The sequence below is a fragment of the Thamnophis sirtalis genome, unplaced genomic scaffold, assembly GCF_051295495.1.
Source record: "Thamnophis sirtalis isolate CommonGarterSnake01/CBP01778 unplaced genomic scaffold, rThaSir2_p1.2 scaffold_4, whole genome shotgun sequence".
NCBI classification, from domain to species: Eukaryota; Metazoa; Chordata; class Lepidosauria; order Squamata; family Natricidae; genus Thamnophis; species Thamnophis sirtalis.
Window position 1 is genome coordinate 77,787,569 of NW_028261384.1, and position 20,833 is coordinate 77,808,401.

General features: G+C 41.0%; 1 protein-coding gene across 3 annotated transcripts in view; it reads right to left on the reverse strand.

Moving 5' to 3' along the window:
• EZH2 (enhancer of zeste 2 polycomb repressive complex 2 subunit) overlaps window positions 1-9,209 on the reverse strand; it is a 63,217-nt gene extending 54,008 nt beyond the window's left edge. For 2 of the 3 annotated variants that reach the window (XM_087713152.1, XM_087713154.1), the window contains exon 1: window positions 9,068-9,209. The gene's annotated coding sequence lies outside the window, so the exon portion shown is untranslated. Of the gene's footprint in view, window positions 1-9,063 lie in introns of all 3 variants that reach the window. The other variant, XM_087713153.1, reaches the window with a different exon arrangement.
• Window positions 9,210-20,833: the final 11,624 nt, after the last annotated feature.

Here is a 20,833-nt window from a genome sequence, read left to right on the forward strand (position 1 = left end):
AATTGGAACAGTTTATCTTACTTTTTTTAATGTGAAATCCAAATGTTCCCTTTTATACAGATGCTGATTAAAAAAGCAGCTAATAATTCAAGTTATCTGAATAGTTTATGCTTCCTTTTGCACAATGATAGTTTTCTTTTGAAATGATACTGAGATGCAAGGCTACAATTAAGAATAAAAACTTAACCGGAGAGCATGTATTCAATAGTTAAGCAAGGGAATCATATGGGCACCCCCTTTAACAACTGTCATGATTTTTAATTCTGGACTCAATTGTGATTGAATGTATTAATATAATATTTATCCTTCACAAAGAACTGAATGTCTCTTAGATGTTTTTTTCAAACATCATTCTGAAGACTTATACTTAATATAAGCTTATAAATTACTGTTTATACAATAAACAACTTTTAGTGTATGTTAGGTATTTTGCATGTAAGAATCTATAAGCTTTCATAAGTAGAAATAGAAATATTTTTGAGAAACTGAAATGCTTTAATAGGAAAAATAATCTAGTGATTTTTCAGAAAAACATTCTGAATACCAAAGAAATGAAAAATTAGTACTCCAATGTCAGCTTCACTTAGATATTTTATAGGAAATGGTGGTAAATGAAGGCTCCATAGTTTTTAAGCTATATAGAAAAACCTATCTTTTTAATGTTTTATCAAATGAACTAGAATTACATCTTAAGGGTAAGTTTTCTGTTGTTAGTAAATGGTTTAGCACTACCATGTCCAACTGTGTCACAAAAAGCATGATGATGGGGAAGAAGCCCAAGGATGTAGTATCCAGCTGAGCAGGAAGCTGTGAAAAGGGTATCTATGTTGTGGCCTGTCAGCCACCAGCTCCTGCAGAGTCAGATGAGGTGGCGTGGGAGTCAGTGTCAGCATCGAGGCAATCTGAGAGCTCCAAGGGAATGGAGCTGAAAAGAGAGAGAGAGAGAGAGAGAGAGAGAGAGGGAGGGAGGGAGGGAGGGAGGGAGGGAGAGGGAGGGAGAGGGAGGAACCTCGGCCATCCATCAGCCTTCAGATGGGGAATCAACAGCCCCAGATCTGGAGAAGGCTGATGAGGAAGAGGAGAAACAGGAGGGTCCAGTGCCTGATGTGCGGATGGCAGAGGAGAGAACAGTGGAAATCTGTGGGCCAATCCTTGGGAAGAGCCCAACCCTAGCTCTGAAGATAAAAGGCAGGGGCAGAGACGAATAGATATGGCACACAACTATTCATCTCCCTGCCAGACAGACTTGTTAGCCTGTGGTGAGAGACAAACTTTTTGCCAGGGCTGCTGATGCTCCTAATAAAGGAATCTTTGAGTTAACTTCAGAGGGTTTGTCGTGTTTGGGGAATGGGGTTACAACAATCTCAGGGACTTGAAGAGAACCTGGGAGGCCCAGTGCAGGCCATGTATAAGTTAGAGAGGTGTTGCAGGTGTTGTGCACCACCACCCTGTGCATGTGTGCACGATCCTTGTGCCCCGTTTTGGACTTCCTTGCAGCTTCCTGGGAGCAAAAACAGGCCATGCAGGGGGGTGTGGGGGTGTTTTGCAAATTCATTGCATTGTGGATGTGGCCGTGCGTGTGCTGTCGTGTGTGTGTGTGCTTTGGCACCTGAGAACAAAAAGGTTAGCCATCAGTGGTATAGACTTTCCTGCTTGAGCAGCGGATTGGACTAGAAGACCTCTGAGATCCCTTCCAATTCTGTTATTCTGAGAGGATTTAAACCTCCCGCCCCCTACACATATGCACTTCTCCTGCATGTGCTCTGCCCCCTGCACATGTGCGGCAGATACCCAAAAATCAGTTGGCCAGCAGGAGCCTCACACACAAGGGTGGGTGGCGCGGTGCAGCTGAGCTAAGGTGACAGCTCATGTGCCCAGAGAGGGCTCTGCGTGCCACCTGTGGCATGTGTGCCTTAGGTTTGCCATCATGGGTCTAGATAAACTCAAAAACAATTTCATAGGATTTCTTGGATTTTTTCATTTCAGTGATGAAAAAACATTAATGAATACAGAGGTCAATTTTCAAAATTTTACTCATTTAATTGTCATGCCATCTAATCTACTAATCTATTTAAGAAATGATTTAAGATAAAGTTTATCTGGAAAAATCTATTTTTGATAAATCCATGCCAATTTCGTATCATTATGACTTTGTACTACAAATCTTACATTTTAGATATGGTAAGAATTTAGATAGGAATATCATTTTTAGTTCATTAGAATTATTGTATTTCTAAACATAAGATTCATGTTTGACTACATTCCATAGTAGTTTTCCTTAAAGAACTTCAGCATTACATGGATTATTTTCAGAGGTTATTTTTCTGATAATCCTGCAATTTCCATTTCCTTGACTATACTTTCAGTATTAGTGATTATCAGGTCAAGGATGATTGAACTTGTGTCACTACATGCTTCATACCTCCAGTCATCATTAGTAGTAGTATTGTTCTTTCTTTCTAATTATCTACATCCAAAATATTTAACCATCCTGAAATGTGACTCAAAATAAGACCCCATTACTACATTTCCATTTTCTTGTATAGCAGATAAGCACTTATCTGAAGATTTTTCTTCAGGATAACTTGAATCTCATGTGATAAAGTTTAAAGCCATTCTCATGAAGCTCACCACATTTAAGACAGTTTGCTTTTAACAGATAAAAGATATTTCATACCTGTAGTCTATGATCTAGATAATTAAGGCTATGGTCCCAGAAAGTAAGTATCATCACCACCATATCCACAGTCATTCACTTGTAATATAATTCTCTCTCTTCCAGTGTTCTTCCACAAACTGGGAAGCTGGATGATAAACTATTCATAACTTTTCTTCCTAGATCTTCTTTACAGTATCTTGCGTCCGTGTAGTTAATAATTACTAGTGGATTTGATAAAGAGTTGAAAATAGTTTTGTGGCATATCTGGCCCTTACTTTTGCTTCACAATGGGCGCAATCATTCTGTATTTATTATGATTCCTCATAATAGTAACTATCCTCTTTGGGAAGCTGTATCCCTAATAGCCTTCAATGATACCCTGTCCTTGTTGCCTATCCTGCACTGCTGTTTATCTTAACTCAAATCTTATCTCATCTGCAAAGGTCCTTCAAGTGTTTCTAAGTTTTTATAAAGTCTTGTCACTTGCTTCTTATACATTGGACTTGCCACTTTGTTCTCCTACTTAGGTAGAAGTGTTTCTCTTGTTAATTATGGCAATTGCTTCTTTATCTAATAAATGACTGCTTTTTAGTATAGTTATTTGCTGCTCCCATCTTTTGACTTTTCCTCAGATATCCCTACAAACTTTCAAATGCCTGGTTGTTTGCAAAACCCCAAAATATGCCATATATATTGCAACTACAGCTTTTGTCTTCACTATTGTTTAAGGCATCTTCTCAAGTTAACCAAGTGTTTGCTATTGAGAACTGCTGATAGGACCTCCATTAAGAGAAGGCCATTTTTTCTTACTATATCTGAGTCTGACAATGTGAGGTGATCTATAATTTTTTAGACAACTTACTGACACATCAATTCAATGATAAAACATTGCTAGAAAATGATTGGTAGGAATAGAGACATTACCTGACCATATAATACACAGAAAACACTTTATATTATGAAAGGATTAACATGCTTTCTGTGCTTTTCAAATCTATTTATATATCAGCACAATTTTCTTGTAACTTTTTAAAAATTATTTTTTCAGTACAAATTATTTGCATGATAATGAAATCACTGTCCCTTTATTCAATTACATATATATGACAAATCCTTAATTTTGTTATTTCAGGACAATTAGTGTTAGCTCAGAAATAGACGTACTAGGCAAAAATCAGAAAACCAAAAAGGGAATATGCCTAAATTTAATTTACACCAACACTATTCATTACACTCCTCCTTAACTTTCTAACTTTCAAATCATCTTTGCTTCATTTCTTCCATACAATTTGTATAGTCTTTAGTGTTTTACTATTTAAATCTATACTTCCATACACAGCCACAAAAGTCCAAGTAACACTAATGCACTCTTTCTGATATGTATCTTAATTTTTTCCCATTATTAAAGCTATCCTTCATTTCCACAATCATCAATTCAACTTCAAAATTCCAGGATACTTTCATTTAAATTTATGACATTCTTCATTTTTCTCTTAGTTTTTTATACACTCACATCTATTCTTCTTTAATTTAATTCATTAATTTATTCTATTTTGCATTTACTCTCTTGTATTCCATGCAATCTTCTACAGAATAGGTAACTAGGTTACTAATCTTAGTCATATCCTTTTCATATACAATCTTCATTGGGTATGATTTCAGTGAGCCTTACCTTAGTTTGGCTGGTTTATCAGAAGCACCACTCATTTTTACCCCAGTCTATTCATTCTAGTTTATGCAAACTTGATTCTCTTATGAAGCCAACATATTGTTATTCATACCCCATTACCTAAAAAAGTACAGGCAGGCTTGTATGGCAGGAATTTTCTTTTTTTTCATGCCATAGAACTTGCTTGTTAAAAATAAAGTCTCAGAACCCCTGATCAACTGGCACTGCTTAGTGATAGAAAGTTGGCAATAAAAATGATTTAATATAATTTATGCTAATTTATGCATTAAAATTATTAAAATTTCATTAAAAAGCATGCATCACTTATTCCATTTATTCCAAGCATACAAATTTCACTATTTTGATGTACAAAAATTAAAACGTAAACTTCATAATTACTCTATTAATGTTCTGGCCAAATAAATCAGTATTCAGTGACTATTTTTCCCTCAGAAAAATTATTACAGACAGCTGTGGCTGCATTCCAGATATTTTTTTTAAGTTGATTTTTCCAAAACCTTATCAAAACCCCTTTTTTACATTATGATAATGTGATCTTTACTGCTCCCTCCCTTTGCAAATATCTCTGGTATTCACTTCAGTGAGCCTACCCATATCCCTGCAACTGCTGGATATTGAATTTAGGCAGATAAGAAGTTGTTTTTAAAATCCATACTGCTCTATTTTGTCAATGGCAATATTTGCCACTCAGGAAATCTAAAAATTAATATTCCATATATTTAAAAAGAACTGCAGTAGATTTGAAAACTAAACTATTTAACTTCAACTTATTGTGGCACTCCTGGACTTTAATGAACTACAACTTCAGCAACTTTAAGCCTGGTACTGTAGTGTAGCTCGGCAATCTTTAGAGATTGCTAGTTCTCTGCTTGGGTTTTGGTATTTCGCTTTTTGACAAACTATCTTTTATGCTTGTCAAGTGTGCTTGTAATGTAGTGAGATAAAACTGAAAACGTTTTTAAAAAGCAAAGCATAAATTTAAAAATTCCTGATGTATGTGACACAGCCTTATCATGCATTAATAATGTTCAAAATTCTTAAGGAAGTATCTTATTTAATTCTGATTATACTGTATCAGTATATACTGACAATTCACGTATGTCTGTACAAAAACAGTAATATGGACCAATTAGTATATTAAAACACATATTATTTATTTGATTATAGCCATCCCACTCCAAACGACGGTACTTACTGATGCTAATGTGAAGGGTTACTACAGTAAAGAGCAGGTATTTTATTATATAGTTTTGTTTACATTTTCAAATAATCTGTATATGAAATACACACAAGCCAGAAAGTCTGTCATTATTTTCCTCACTGTAACAAATACAAAGCAATAAACAATTGTCTAAAAAAGAAAGTACACCCACTTTGAGTTCTATGGATTTATGTACCCTGTTTCTCTGAAAATAAGACAGGCTCTTATTTTCTTTTGACCCCCCCAAAATAAGCACTTGGCCTTATTTTCAGGGAGTCTTATTATTTTTGTGGTGCAGGAGGCAGTGAGTGTGGTCATCTCATGGCTGCTGCTGTGTTGCAATATTTTCGGGAAGGGCTTATTTTAGCACATGGGTTCTAAAGCCCGATTGGGCTTATTATCTGGGAAGGTCTTATTTTCAGAGAAACAGGGTATTAGGACATAATAAAAATCATCTGGTCCTTACCTGTTCTTAAAAGTAAGTAAATACAACCTCAGTTGAACAACAATGCATGATATATTGCACCATGTCATCATTTATTTTACAAAAATAAAGCCAAAATAAAAAAGCCAGTTGTATAAAACTAAGTAAACCTTATGATTCTATAGCCTGTAGAAACACCTTAGCGACAATAACTTGAAGTAATCATTTTCTACATGACTGCATTAGTCTTTCACATTGTTGAAGAATTTTGATCGTTCTTTATAATATTGCTTTAGTTCATTGAGATTTGTAGGTATTTGTTTATGCTCTCTTGAGGTACTGCCACAGCATTTCAATCAGGTTGAGATCTGGACTTTGACTGGGCCATTGCAAGACTTGGTTCTGTTCTTTTTCAACCATTCTGTTATAAATTTGCTGGTGTGTTTGGGATCATTGTTCTGTTGCAAGACCCAATGTCAGCCAAGCTTTTTCTGGCAGACAGATAACCTCACATTTAACTCTAGAATATTTTAATATACAGAGGAGTTCATGATCCATTCAATGACTATAAGGTGTCCAGGTCTTCTGGCTGCTAAACAAACCCAAATCATCACTCCCCACCACTGTGCTTGACACTTGGTATGTTTGTGCTGATAAGCTATGTTTGGTTTTTGTCAAACATGGCACTGTGCATTATTGCCAAATATGTTCCTCGCTTCTGTCCAAATGAGTGTGTTCTAAAAGTCTTGTGATTTGTTCACGTCAATTTTGTAAACCTAAGCGATACTGCTATGTTCTTTTAGAGAGAATAGGCTTTCTCTTTTTCTAATTGTACTGTCATGAAACTTATCATTTAAGAAACTGAAGTTTGTAGTCTGAGATGTAACTGTCATATTTTTTTTCAATTCTGAGTCTTGCACGGTCTGATCTAATGGTGAACTTGGTAAATCTACTCCTGGGGAAGATTGGCAATGTCTTGAATGTTTTTCACTTATGAACAATCTTCCTCACTGTAGAATACTGGACTTTAAATTGTTTTGAAATGTCCTTAAAAGCCTTCCCAAATTGATGGGCAGCAACAATTGCTGATCTCAAATCATCGCTAATCTCTTTACTCCTTGGTATTGTATTAACCTCAAAGCCAGAGACCAGCAAACTCCTAAAACTTTGGCTTTTATAAAGGTAGCTATACTTGCTGATGAGCAACAGATGAAGGGCACTTGATTAGCAATACCTGGCTGTTAAATAGTCTGTTCATATCGATGGAAGCAGTAAAGATGTATTAGTTTTTCATAGACGGCTTTTCTATTTTGACTTTCTTTTTGAAAAATAAATGATGACATGGTGTAACATGCCATGTGTTCCTGTTCATCTGAGGCTGTATTTACCTACTTTTAAGGAGCAGATAATTTTCACTATGTTCTACATAAAACCATACAACTCAGAGGGTGTACTTTCTTTTTCACATCACTGTAGACAAGACCTTTTTCAATATAATTATTGCAGAAGGCATTTACCTACACAATATCACTTTTAGTCAGGTAAATGTAACTTTTAAAGTTCTTGCTCATTTTATTCATAATCATTTAATGATTTCAAATGTTAATCCTTTTACAGCCACAAAAAATACTACAAAAATGACAATTTTCTTTCTTAAAGAAAAACCTTTGTAGGTTATATGCTATAGGAAACTATATAGCACTATTAATTTCATACAGTGAGCAGAGCTGCTAGTGATCATATAAATCAACTGGAAGTTTTTAGATTAATTTTAAAAATCTGCTAATTAAAGTGAACAGTTCAATTCAAAATAAACAATCTTATAAATATGCAAATATTTACAAAACTTTAAGTGGCACTTCTTAAATGAGGTTCTCTTTCAGTACAGTATAGAATGTTACTTCCATAACAGTACATATTGAGACATGTCCAGGGATTATCTGAAATAAAAAATACTTCCATTGATAAAATATTCTTAGCAAAAATACATTATGGGTTAAAATTGTTCAGAATAATCACTTTGCCATATTGTAATCTGCTTACAAAATCTAAGTATTTTAATATTAGCACTTTAAATATTGATATTTAAATCAGAAATGAACTGAAGTTCAGCATTTTATTGTTTTTTTAACCAATACTGCTCTAGGATACACTTACTCATCCCTATTGAGAAGTCAATCTTTTCTACTCAAACACATTTATTTCCAAACAATTACTGCAGCCCAAAATAGAATGCTGTGAAAAAGAGAATTATTGAATTTGAGTAGAAAAAGACAGGAATACATTCTTATCTCTAAAAATAATCAGCTCTGCCCCTTCCTTCTGCAGATGAGCTTCTGACTGTTCATCCATTTACCTGTTCAGTAACATTATTTTGTCTACAGATCTTGACATACTTAGGTGGTTCAGAGAGCACCAGTGTGAACAAAGGATCATTTTCATTCAGCACTTGTTCTCATCACATCCCAAGAGTTTGCATCTCTTGAAAGCATTCTTATAAAAAGCTGGTTCCTTAATTCTCATTAAAGGAAATTGGACATGAGATTCAAACTGACCCTCTAAATATTCTTTAAATTCTCTTAAAATAACTAAATAATCATATACTATTCATGTCACCATTTAGAAATGTTTAGTTATGTGCTAAGTGCTGAACGAAGAAGTAAAATTACAATTTCTCAATTTCGAGGCAATCTCTGCTTCTCCGGAAAACACCTTCCATTTCTCATACATTCACTTCCACCTCGTTATCTAATCTCCCATACGTCCTTCTCAGTCATCATCCCCCCACAATTTATCTTCATTTACCCGCAGACTTGCTGTATCTTCACAGCCTCACTTACCCTACCAGTACCCCTTCTAATTCAAGCCCTACTGTATTTAAATAGAGGAGGGGCTTTCAGAGACAACTCTCCCAGACTGCCCTTCGTAGCAAGCCCCACCCCTCTTGCCCTATAGACAACCCCCACCTTAACTTGCGTGGGTCCCATCCCCCGCCCCCAAGCACGACAAAGAGCCCCTGAGCGGGTGTGTCTTTCCCGTCCTCTGCCCCTCGCCCATTTACTCGCTAGCCCACTCCCTGGTAATAGCACCTACTGCCGCCGGTGGCTTCCCGCCCACCGCGCTGCCTTTCACTTTCTGTCCGAGCGTCGGGTTCACTTCACTGATCTTCCCTGTCTTCTTGTCCCCAGCTTCGGACAACAGAGCGCCAAACCCCGCGGCGGCCCAATGGCCACCGCTCTCATTGGAGAAAACCTGCCGTCGTCGGGATTGGATATCTCTCCCCCTCCCCGCCCAGCAGTGCTAGGCAGCTACCAATCGGCGGCAGAAGGAGGCAGTGTCAGTGGCAATGTAGAGGTGGAGAATTCGTTTCTCAACTCCCCCCTCCTCCCCACGTGCGGGGCGGGAAAGGAGAGGGAAGTTCTTTGTTCTCGCGCTGGCTGGCTAGAAGAGATGGGGAGCTTTCTCCTCTTTTCAAAAACTTAATACCCCCCCCCCTTTCTTTACCGGCAAGATCTGTTCCCGTATACTTTGCGTAAAGAGGTGGCTGAAGCGTGAAAAGTCTTCTTTCTGGGGTGCGATCGGAGAAAGAAAATTCAAGCCGTGCTTTAAACAGAAGGAATAAGTGTCCTAGCGGAGCATTCGCTCATATCGGCTCTTTAAATCAGGCTACCGTTAACGGTCTCAATAGCTGGAAATCCCCCCCCTTTTTTGCGCGCGCGCGCGGAAGTGCCAGTGAGCGCGACTGCTGTGGAACACAAATGAGCGCCTCGAGATTGGGCTCGGTGCCCAAATCCCGCCGTCTCCTGTTGCAGTCGCCGCCTACTCGGAGAGTTGCTGTTTGCTCCAATAATGAAACTGATGTAGGCAAAGCGTTGTCGAGCGAATTTGCCCAAAATATTTCCCTTATTTCGAACAGTATTATATTGCATCAGCGGATATTCAATACCCACATTATATCAAGAAATACTTAATAGGTGGATGGTGCTTTTGTTTTCAAATTCAGCCGCAAATCATATTACATAATAACGTAGACAAAATTGGCAATTATCTTGAACTTAGAATTATATATTTCCCGCACCTTAGAAACTTAGGCTGCAACTGCTATAAAGGCACGTATACATTTTTTCATTAAAATCGATAAAGTTGAATTGTGTGCACTCTAACCTCATGCCACCCATGCCTTGGAGACAATTGTACTTCAGAGTATGTAATTTAGGCTGATCGGCAGTAGTATATTTTATCTTGAATGCAGCAGGTAGTACTCAACTTACAACTACAATTGAGCCCAAAATTTTTGCTGATGTGAAACATTTATTAAATGAATTTTGCTCCATTTTATGACTTTTTATGCTAGTTAAGTGAATTGCTGCTGCTGTTCAGTTAGTTAAATGAATCTGGCTTCCCCATTCACTTTGCTTATCAAAAGGTGATCAGATGACCCCAGGATACTGCAACCATCCTAATTTTGATCACCTGACTGGGGATGATGTAATGGTGGTAAGTGAAAAATGTTCATCTCACTTTTCTCAGTGCTATTGTAACTTTGAACAGTCACTGAATAAACTGTTGTAAGTTATTTTTATTCAGAAGAAAGCCTTACTGGCTTTTTTTGCAGGACATAAATTTTCAGTTAACCATGATATATCAAATTAGTTATTAAAGTCAAATGAAAAATGGGTCTGATGAAATATAGAGAAAACTAATTTAATGGCCATAGGTTGAGCACCCAAACACTGCCTATCATATTTTTATGAGTATGGCACACCTTTGAATTTTCACTGAATACAGTATTTGTTTCCTCCTGAAACACCACCCCCTTCACTAAAATGGCTGTGCATAGTTTTTAGGAGCAGAGTGCTCCGAGGGGCTGGGGAGGGCAAAAATGAGTGAAAAACAAGCCGTTTTTTGCTCAATTTTGCCCCACCCCCACTCTATAAGCTTCCTAAAGCCTATGCATGCCCTTTCTTTTTTACAACAAACAGAACCGTTTGGGGGGGCACCCCCAAGAGCCTCTACAAGCTTCCTAAAGATTATGCCTGTCCTCTTTTAAAAAAAAAAAAAAACAGGCCCATTTTCATGAAAAATGGGCCATTTTGGGGAGGTCTGCAGAGTACAAAACCTTTTTTTTTTTAATTGCCTCTTCAAAACCTTGGTGTGTCTTATACTCCAAAAAATACAGTATATGCTGTACATAATAATAAATTAAGGTATTGATCGATAAGCTCTCTCTTTTAGGACTGATCGTCTACAGTAAAGGTACTGGCAGTCAAGAAATATTCTGCAAACCCATACTTGGTAAAAGGGACAATGCATCTTAGAAAATATACTTAGAAGCTGTGATGTGTCAATACATACAAAGATCAGATTTGTACAAGAAGAGTTGTGACAAATATGGAAATGAAAGTTCCCAAAAGGAGAGCTTTCAACCATGAAGGTCTAACAGTCAGGACAAAAGTTCTGGAAAGAAATTTACAGTATCCTATTTTCTATGCCAATTAAGGCAGGTTTCAAGCAAGCAGAAGCCCCAAAATTCTTCACAGCCATGGTTTTCCTTTAAGTTACTGACTGCACATTTCCAAGGGATGGCTCTTGAATATGTCCTAGCTCTTATTTTGTGAGGCCAAATGGAGATTAGCCAGTATGCAATCCAGGCTATTTAGTATTTTAAAATTACACACAATGAGCCCTGGGACTCCTACTCATGAGACCACGAGTACAACATATCCTGCTTTACTGGGAACTGGGCAGCATCATTTGTGAGTCACAGTCAGGGCTTGGGTTTTGGAGATCCTTTCTGCTAACTCTTCAAGTGGGGGAATTGTGCCCTCCCCCATGAAATTAGCAAGGAGATATGACTGCTTGGGCTTTAGTGCCACAGAGAAAAAAATCACTTGGGGAAGCTTTGTATGGAGGTAAGAGGAGAAGATAGTTTCAGTCTAATTCTGAATAGGATTTCCCCTGTGTGTGTGTGTGTGTGTGTGTGTGTGTGTGTGTGTGTGTGTGTGTGTAGCTGCTTCTACAATACAGACATTTTGGACAAATTTCCCTCCCACCAGACAGAAATCTAAGGTGTTCAGAACTTGCTGTGCCAGCCACTCTCAAATACAATCCTTACATGAGTACAATATAACTGAGACAAGAAAGGAAACCTTACAATTAATTTTTGTGAATGAAGCCAAGAAAGAAAAACCTTACAGTCAATTTCCACCCCCATAGTTTTTACAGCTGTCTTCTGGGGATTGAAAAGAGTCTTTCTGTCTTACTTGTCCATCTCAGGGTCCTTTCTGCTAGGTGGTATGCTTGGTGATAAGGCTGGTCAATCAGGCTTGGGAAGGTCTGCTCCACTCTAGCTGTTGTGATGACTTTCTAATGGAGGGCTGGATTCAAACCCAATTCCTGGCTCAGTGAATGGAAGGTCTCCTCTAGAAGCATCTGGATCCATGTGCTCTACTCATCTGTGCAGGGCTGAAAGACATGAGAACAAGGTCCTCTCCCCCCTTTCTGGGTGGGAAAGGCATTATAGGGGAATAAGAGATAAAGAGAAAGAGTGGGGTGGGTAGATGGCTTGCAGGCAGAGTTTGAAAAGGAACAACAAATCAGTATTGCAGTTATTAAACAGGTAAACTGGTAACAATATGGGGATATCACAGATGAGAAAAGGGAGCTGGATTCACATGCTTCAGGAAAGATGAACAGATGAAATCATTTAAACACATACAGTAAGTGCAAGACTGATTTTTTTTCTGGTAAATGAACTTCAAACATTCCCTCATAATCTTAGGTTGTTACTTTAAAGTGCAGAGAGGGAAGGAAGGAAGAATACTTTGCTTTATTCTGTTTTTGTTGGCCAAACAAACACAAGACAAAGGCTCCTTTTTTTCTTCCTTTCCTCTTCTTCACTCAGCTTTATGGGCCCAACAAAACAAAGCGAAGGCAATTTCTGCCAGTGTACTCTTTTCTTTCTTTGAACAATTTAAAATTCTTGTCTTTTTGGATTAGAGATATTTTACAATTACAATTACCTTGAGGGTGCACAAAGACCTAGACATACACACACACAAAAACAAGGAGGCCAAAGAGAGGAAAACAGAACTTTGAGGTGACTAATGACACATTAGTCATTCCCGCCATAAATCTCAGTTAAATTAGGGAATTAGGCACAAATTAGGCACAAATCTTAACAAACATACCATGTGGTTGCATAGAAGACAGAGAAAGATACAAACAGACAAGAAAAAACAAAATCCCCAACATTTTTCCTTTTCTTTTAAGTACCTTTATTTAGCCAAATTGATTTTCGTATGTCATCCCTCAGCAAAGCTGATTTCTTACATATTTTTCTTTCTTTTTATTCATGCTGACTAGGACAGGCATCTGCCATTTGTCCCAAGCCTCAATCAAATCTCCATTGGGGGTTCCTATCAAGACCCTCAAACTACAGTTCCCATGTTCCCCTTCCAATGCAGGGCTCACTTCAGCTTAGTCGAGTCAACAAGGTATCAGTTTTGTGGACTGAAAATCTTTGGGGGAGACTCCGGTTTCCTTACAGAGTATGTGCACTCCCCTCAAATGGAAACTCAAGCCAAGTTTTTGGACTTGGGGGAAAAACCATTCAGGAGCACTTGCCATCCCCCCAGGAGACAAGTACTGGCCCTCCTAACTCAAGCCACAGTTTTCGGACTGGGAATAGAGACAGAGGTGGGTTCCTACCAGTTCGCACCTATTCGGTAGAACCGGTTCGTCAAATCTACCGAACCGGTTAGAAGAGGTTCCACCAGTGGACCCGGAAACGAGGCCACACCTACAGAAGAGGTTCCAAAAATTTTTGAAACGCACTAGTGGTCCTTGGATATGATTATTCTACACTATCATGCTCATATTTATAAAACTCAGTGCCTCTGTGAAAGGTAAGGATGACTACTGCGTTTGTGGTGCAATCAGAACATTGCGTGTGTTGAATTAACGCAAACCAAAGATGCCTTTTAAAAAACAAGTTTATATCATATTCTTATGCATGCCAGTGCTGTGTGTGAGGTAATTTAAGGTGGTTCTGACAAGTGTCGTCGGCATCTTCATATCCGGTCACATGGGTGGCAAGCCACTCCCACAAAGGAGGCACACCCACAGAGTAAGTTCGAACAATTTTTGAAACCCACCACTGAATAGAGACCATCCAGGAGGACTTGCTGCCTGGCAAGCAGGTACTGGTCCTCCTACATTTTACAACTTCACAACTGCACAATTACCTAACTATCTAACTAACTAAATTCACAATTACCTGAAAATCCTGGGGTTTGCTCTGGGATACACTGGACAGAAATAACAACAACATTTTTTTCTTCCCACCCTTCAATCACTGCCTGCTCAGCTTTCCTTCTTATATACAGAAGGTCCCACACTCTGATTCCCCCTCCCTTGCTTTCGCAATCCTGCCGGTCACTGCTCTTTCAAACTAGCAGCAGGTTGGGGGATGGCTAGAGGCCAATAGAAATGAAATCCAGCTTCTTTCCAATGGTGAAACATGCACACATGCACACCCATTCTTCCTCCTTCCCTAACAGAAGGTCCTGTGCTCTGGCAAATCCCCCATACTTTCCAGACTGTTTCTGCGGTTAGGAAATGCAGAGGAAGCAAGATCCAGCTGTGATTGGGAGGATCCCGTCTCTCACACACACATGCAGGCATACACACATTTTCCACGCTTTTCAATGCTTTAAAATTAATTTAGAAGTACTCACCTTCTTTCCAAGCAGCCTTTGAGCTCAAAACTCAAACCTAGTTCCAAATGGCCAAGGTGTAGGAAAAACCCACCCACAGACTCAATGGGGTCTGTGCTAGCAACAGAGGCTTACCTGGGCCATATCCATTGGTTAGGTTAGCTTGGAGTCCTATCTTTGGGTGCCAAATTGTTGAAAGAAATGTCCTTCTGGGTTCAGTTCCAAGTGGGAAAAAAGCCAGTGGAAACATGGAGGCTGCTTGGAAAGATGGTTTAATGGTGGACAGGATCACATGGCTTGAGTTCCTGAAACAGGACCACATGCTTCAAGATGTTGGGTGAAGAAGAAAAAAGGGGGGAAAGAGGATTGCTGAGAGTTCCTGAGTTTTTTTATACACTCTGTTTGGTCCCACCTCTCTGTTTCCTGTTCCTCTGTAAGAAATATATTCTGATTGGTTGTCAGATTCCCAGGGGCGGTTGGTCTTAGCTAACTTTGTAGGTTGTGTGTCTTTTGAGTACCAAGCTTGGTTGAGTTCCCTGATGCCATGTGGTGAGTTTCTGTTGCAGATGGGTCTGCCTGAAGGAGGTAGAACTTTGTTATGTAGAATAGATTGGCTCATTTACTGGCCTATTGACAAAGGTGGGGGGAAGCTATTAAGAGTGAGTCTGTTTCCTACCTAAAAACATGTTTCTCTGGCTCCTCATTGACAAGAGTGGGGGGGATGAGTTTCTGCTTCCATTTTAGGGGCAGCTATTCTGCCCTTTTAATATTTCCTAAAATAATTCATTTTCTAGGAGAGGTGGTTGCTAACTTCCTACACCATGATGCTCAGTAAATTGAAAGGAAAGAAAAAAAGATAACTAATAATAAGCTGGATGGGCTTAATTATAGGAGAGATAGATGCATTGTTGGAAAACTTAAGAATCAGGCTAGGACAGATCATTATGGAAAAGGTCTATTTATATGACTATGACAGATTTGATGGCATATAATCATAGATTAACACAGTTCACAGCAATTTTCTTAATTGCTAGTCACTTAATAAGGATTCAAAGTTACAACCAACTCCCCAAAAGTTATTTTTGACATATCCACAGAGTTTCAGTGCTTTGTGTACATGCGCTGCATACGCATGCAGAGAGAGGGGGGAGGGAGGAGAGAGAAAGAGACCAGTCAAATGATCACATATTAACAACTGCAACAACCTACAATAGAAATTCTGGGCTCAGCTGTAATCTGGAAGACTACAGTTGAATCTTCTGGATCACAATAAAGAGAATTAACTCGCTGTGGATCTGGGTATTGTTTGAATGCAATTCTTGTGTTCAGAAGAATAACATTTTTTCCCTACAATGGAAGACATTGCTGATTATAAACTCCTTAAGGGAAGAATTTTAATACTTTGTTCATATGGTTGTGTTACCTGCTAAAGGCACAGTTGATGCTAAATAATAAAGGAAGATACAAGTATACAAAAAAAAAGAATATAAGTTAAAATCAATTAACATGCATATCATTGCATTGTTTTTATTTATTTCATGATATTCTTCGATGCTCAACTCTAAATTATAAAGAAAACAATTACACAGTTATTGCAAACAACTATTACAATAAAATTATTATTTTGGGTTTAAAAGTTAATCTAAGAATATATTATTCTAGTAGAATTTTCAGAAGAAAAATTTGAAGTCAGAAGGATTAGAATTTGCAGGTGGTCAAGAAATATGTTTCTATAATGAAACTGAGAAAATGTTGAAACAGAAAATATTATGATTTGCTCAAAATTGTTTAAAGGAATGTTTGCTTTCACAAATACTGTATAAAATACATGGTATAATAAAATATGTGCAATACATATTGTTAAGTCCTCAGACTTCCGACCTGGGCTGAGCCAAGTTTCACTGATTGGTTCCAGCTAAACGTAGCTGCAGATTGGCGGGCCGCCCGATAACGGTCTTACAAATAGCCGTCAGACTGTCTCTTGTTTGTCTGTCGTAGTTCTATGCAAGCTTGTTAATAAATGGTTCAACTGCAACTTGGCGTCTGGTGTTACCTGCGAACAAAGCACTGACGATGAGGATGGCAGAATTCTCGACCACACATTTGTTTGCTGAGTACAGCCCAGACCATGAGGCATGGGACGCTTTTTTGGAGCAGTTTGAATGTTTCCTGCAGGTGCAAGATTTGACTGAACTCTCCCCTGATAGGAAACAGGGAATTTTTCTAAATTCCTGTGGGCCTGAAATGTTCGCAACTGCCCACGCATTGGTCGCGCCAACCCCAGTTCATACTGTTACCTGGGATGTTTTATTGGACAAATTAAAAGGGCATTATGCCCCCGCTCCCTCTCATTATGCCCGACATTACGCCGTTCGATATTACCTGCAGCGGGAGGGCCAATCTATAAACCATTATGTTGCTCTCCTCTGGGCAGCGGCTGTGAATTGTGAGTTTGTAAACCTGGAGGAGGTTCTATTAGAGCAATTTATCTACGGCGTTAGGGATGTGCGGTTACAAAGGCATTTGATTTCTCGAGCAGAATTGACTCTCTTCCTAGCCGTGGATGAAGCGCGGGCCTCCGAGATGGCTGACTAGATGACTTCCGTCCTGCAGAAGTTTCAGCAGGGTTATGTGCCATCTGTCCAGCCACCCTCAGTTCACCACCAGACCGGGGATGATGAAACTCTTGGCTCTGAGGCTGCTTCCGGGGTTGGCCGCCTAAAGACAGTGGCCCGACCTCCTCAACCTCAAATTGGGGTGGGAGTTGCCTTAGCTGTGGTGGCAAACATCTCCGCTCTCAATGTAAGTTTAAGGCTGCTACTTGCCACCGTTGCGGCAAAAAGGGGCATTTGGCCGCAGTATGTGGGCTCCTTCGCCCTGCCCCACCCCGCCTATTAACCAGCCCATGGGCCATCGTCGCAGCAGCATTTGCTCGGCCCACAATGATAGTGACTGTCTTTCTGACAATGTGTGCGGGTTTGATGAGTGGTCTGTGAGCTCCGCATCTGTTGCACAGAGGGGCCGTTCAAAGATCTACCTCGTGGTTTTGATTGAGGGACGTGAATGTGAGATGGAATTGGACATGGGCTCCGCGAAGACTATCATGTGGCAGACCCTACAGAAGATTCTACTCTCCATTTGTAGGGACTAGCTCGTTTCCTGCCCTTGCCGCCTTCGTGACTATCAGGGAAATGCTATCTCCATCCTAGGCTGTGAACAATTTACTGTGCAATATGGGACTTTCAAGAGTCAATTGCCCTTGATTGTTGTGGCCCAGCCTTTGGCTTTACTCTTGGGGATGGATTGGTTTAGGGCCCCGGGGTTTACTATTGAGGGAATTCATACTATGCGTCATGGGAATCTATTCTCCTTGCTGGTGGATAGGTTCGCCGATGTTTTCGACAGCTCTCTGGGCTCTGATACAGGTACTCCTATTTCCCTCAGCCTTGATCCCCAGGTGGCGCCTATTCGCCTCAAGGCGAGATGTGTTCCATTGGCACTCTGGGAGAGTATGCGGAGCTGGACAAATTAGTCTCCCAGGGCGTGTTGCAGCTGGTTGATCATGCCCACTGGGAAACCCATATTGTCACGCTAGTTAAGGCGGATGGTTCAGTCCATATTTGTGGGGATTTTGTCAACTTTGAATAAAGCCTTACAGGCCCATCCTAACCCTGTCCCTTTGGTGCAGCATGTATTGCACTCGTTGGGACAGGGAAAGGTCTTTGCTAAGCTTGATTTGGCAGAAGCTTACCAACAGCTGCCAGTTGACGACGTCACCATGGCTGCGCAGACCATTGTTACTCATGCTCCATGGGATCAACGGCGTCGTCCCATATTTTGACAATGTTCTAGTCATAGCGTCAGGCAGCGTTGAGCTTGCCCACAAGTTGCACCAGGTTTTTCTACGATTCTGACTGGCTGGTCTGAAGCTTCAAAAATCAAAGTATTGCCTTGGAGTGCCATCAGTTGAGTTTCTTGGTTTCTTGATTGATAGCCGGGGCATACATCTGACCCCTTCCAAGGTCGATGCTATTTTGGCAGCTCCCGTTCCCACCTCCAAAGCTGATTTGCAGGCATTTCTGGGGTTGCTTAATTTTTATTCTGTATTTTTGTCCCATAAGGCCACTGTAGCAGAACCCTTGCACCGGCTACTGGATAGCTCGGCCCCATGGGTTGAAGGGACCATGAATCTCAGCCATTTGCAGCTGTTAAGAATTTACTGACCTCTTCTGCTGTGTTGGTGCAATACAGCGAACGGCTTGCCTTAGTATTGGCCTGCGATGCTTTGCCCTTTGGGATGGGTGCAGTGTTGAGCCATGTTTTGCCCACTGGCCTTGAGGCTCCAATTGCATTATATTCTCGCACCTTATCGAGGCAGAGCGGAATTATAACCAACTCGATAAGGAAGCCTTGGCAGCCGTTGTGGGAATTAAACGATTCCATTACTACCTTTATGATCGGCCATTTCATCTGGTGGCCGACCATAAGCCCTTATTGGGTCTGCTGGCGAGGAATCGCCCTACCCCGCTGGTTTTGTCCCTGCGCATGTTGCGGTGGATAGAATTTTTGGCATCTTACAACTATTCCCTGTTTTATAGGCTGGGCAAGGCCATCGGGCATGCAGATGCCCTCAGCCGTTGCCCTTTACCCATCTTGGTTTCAGACCCCGCTCCTGTTTCCATTGTTTTTCTAGTGGACGACAGCGATCTACCCCTTTCTGTCATTGATTTTGCCTGTTATTCTAGGAAGGATGCTCTGTTGTCCAAGGTGTTGGAGTGGGTCCAGTGGGGGTGGCCTAAGGGGCCGGTGGCGCCGGCCTTTTCCCCTTTCCTCCACCGCCGTATGGAGCTCTCTGAGCTCCAAGGTTGTTTGTTTTGGGGGACCAGGATTGTAGTGCCGGCGGAACTGCAGGCTATTGTCCTTGCCTGCCTCCACGATGGCCATCCGGGCATAGTGCGGATGAAGGCACTTGGCCGTGCCTATGCCTGGTGGCTAATATGGATGCTGACATTACGTCCTGGGTTCAACGATGCCGTCTGTGCCAACATAGCTGGCCGGTTCTCCCCGCTGTTCTGGTTCATGGCTGGGGGATGCCACGCAGCCCATGGTCTAGGCTCCATCTTGATTTTGCAGGGCCGTTGGATGGACATACATATCTCTTCGTGGTGGTTGATGCGTTGTCTAAGTGGATAGATGTTTTCCCCATGACATCCATCACCTCAGATGCTACAATCAGGGTGCTGGGCAAGCTGTTCGCGACGCATGGGCTGCTGGATACTATTGTATCTGACAATGGCCCGCAGTTTACGCCCGCTACCTTTCAGACGTATTTAGCCTCCTTGGGTATTAGACAGGTTTTTGTGGCTCCTTATCATCCGGCAGGGAACGGTTTGGCAGAGCGAGAGGTGCATTCAGTTAAGACGCATTATTTCGCCTTGGCCCTGGTAGCTGGCGCTCTCGCCTTGCCACGTTCTTGCTAGCACAACATACCACCCCATGCCAGAACACGGGCAAGAGCCCAGCTGAGATTTTGATGGGTCGCCGGCTTTGCACTACATTGGACAGAATTCATCCTATTTTGATATCGGGCTGCCACAGCTATCCCCTGTCTGTAGGGTTTTTCAGGTGGGGGGGTTGGGTTTTTGCACAGAATTTCGCAGGAGACCCTAAGTGGCTGCCAGCAATTACCCTAAGTAATTGCTGTCACTGGGCCCTGTTCTTACAGGGTATGCCTTGACGATGGCAGGCAATGGCAGCGTCATATAAATCAATTATAGCAGCGGGGTTCTGAAAACCCTCTTGATTTCCACTCCCAAGAGGACGCTGACCTGGCCTCTGACGTCACCTGCCAGCCATGCTCTTCACCATCTCCAGCTTTGCCTCCTTTACAGCCCGACTTGCTCACGCTGGCTCCCGTACCAGAAATGGGTCATCCTCTTATGGGGGCGGAGTCTTCCGTGGGCGATCCTTGCCCATCAGGTCTGTTGCCAGAGACCTGTGACACTCCTTATCCTCCATCAGTATCATCCCCCAAACTGCGCAGGTCGGGGCAGATCCGCCGTCGGCCTGCCTATCTGTCTGACTATGCTTGTGCGATCTGGGGGGAAGGAATGTTAAGTCCTCGGACCTCCGACCTGGGCTG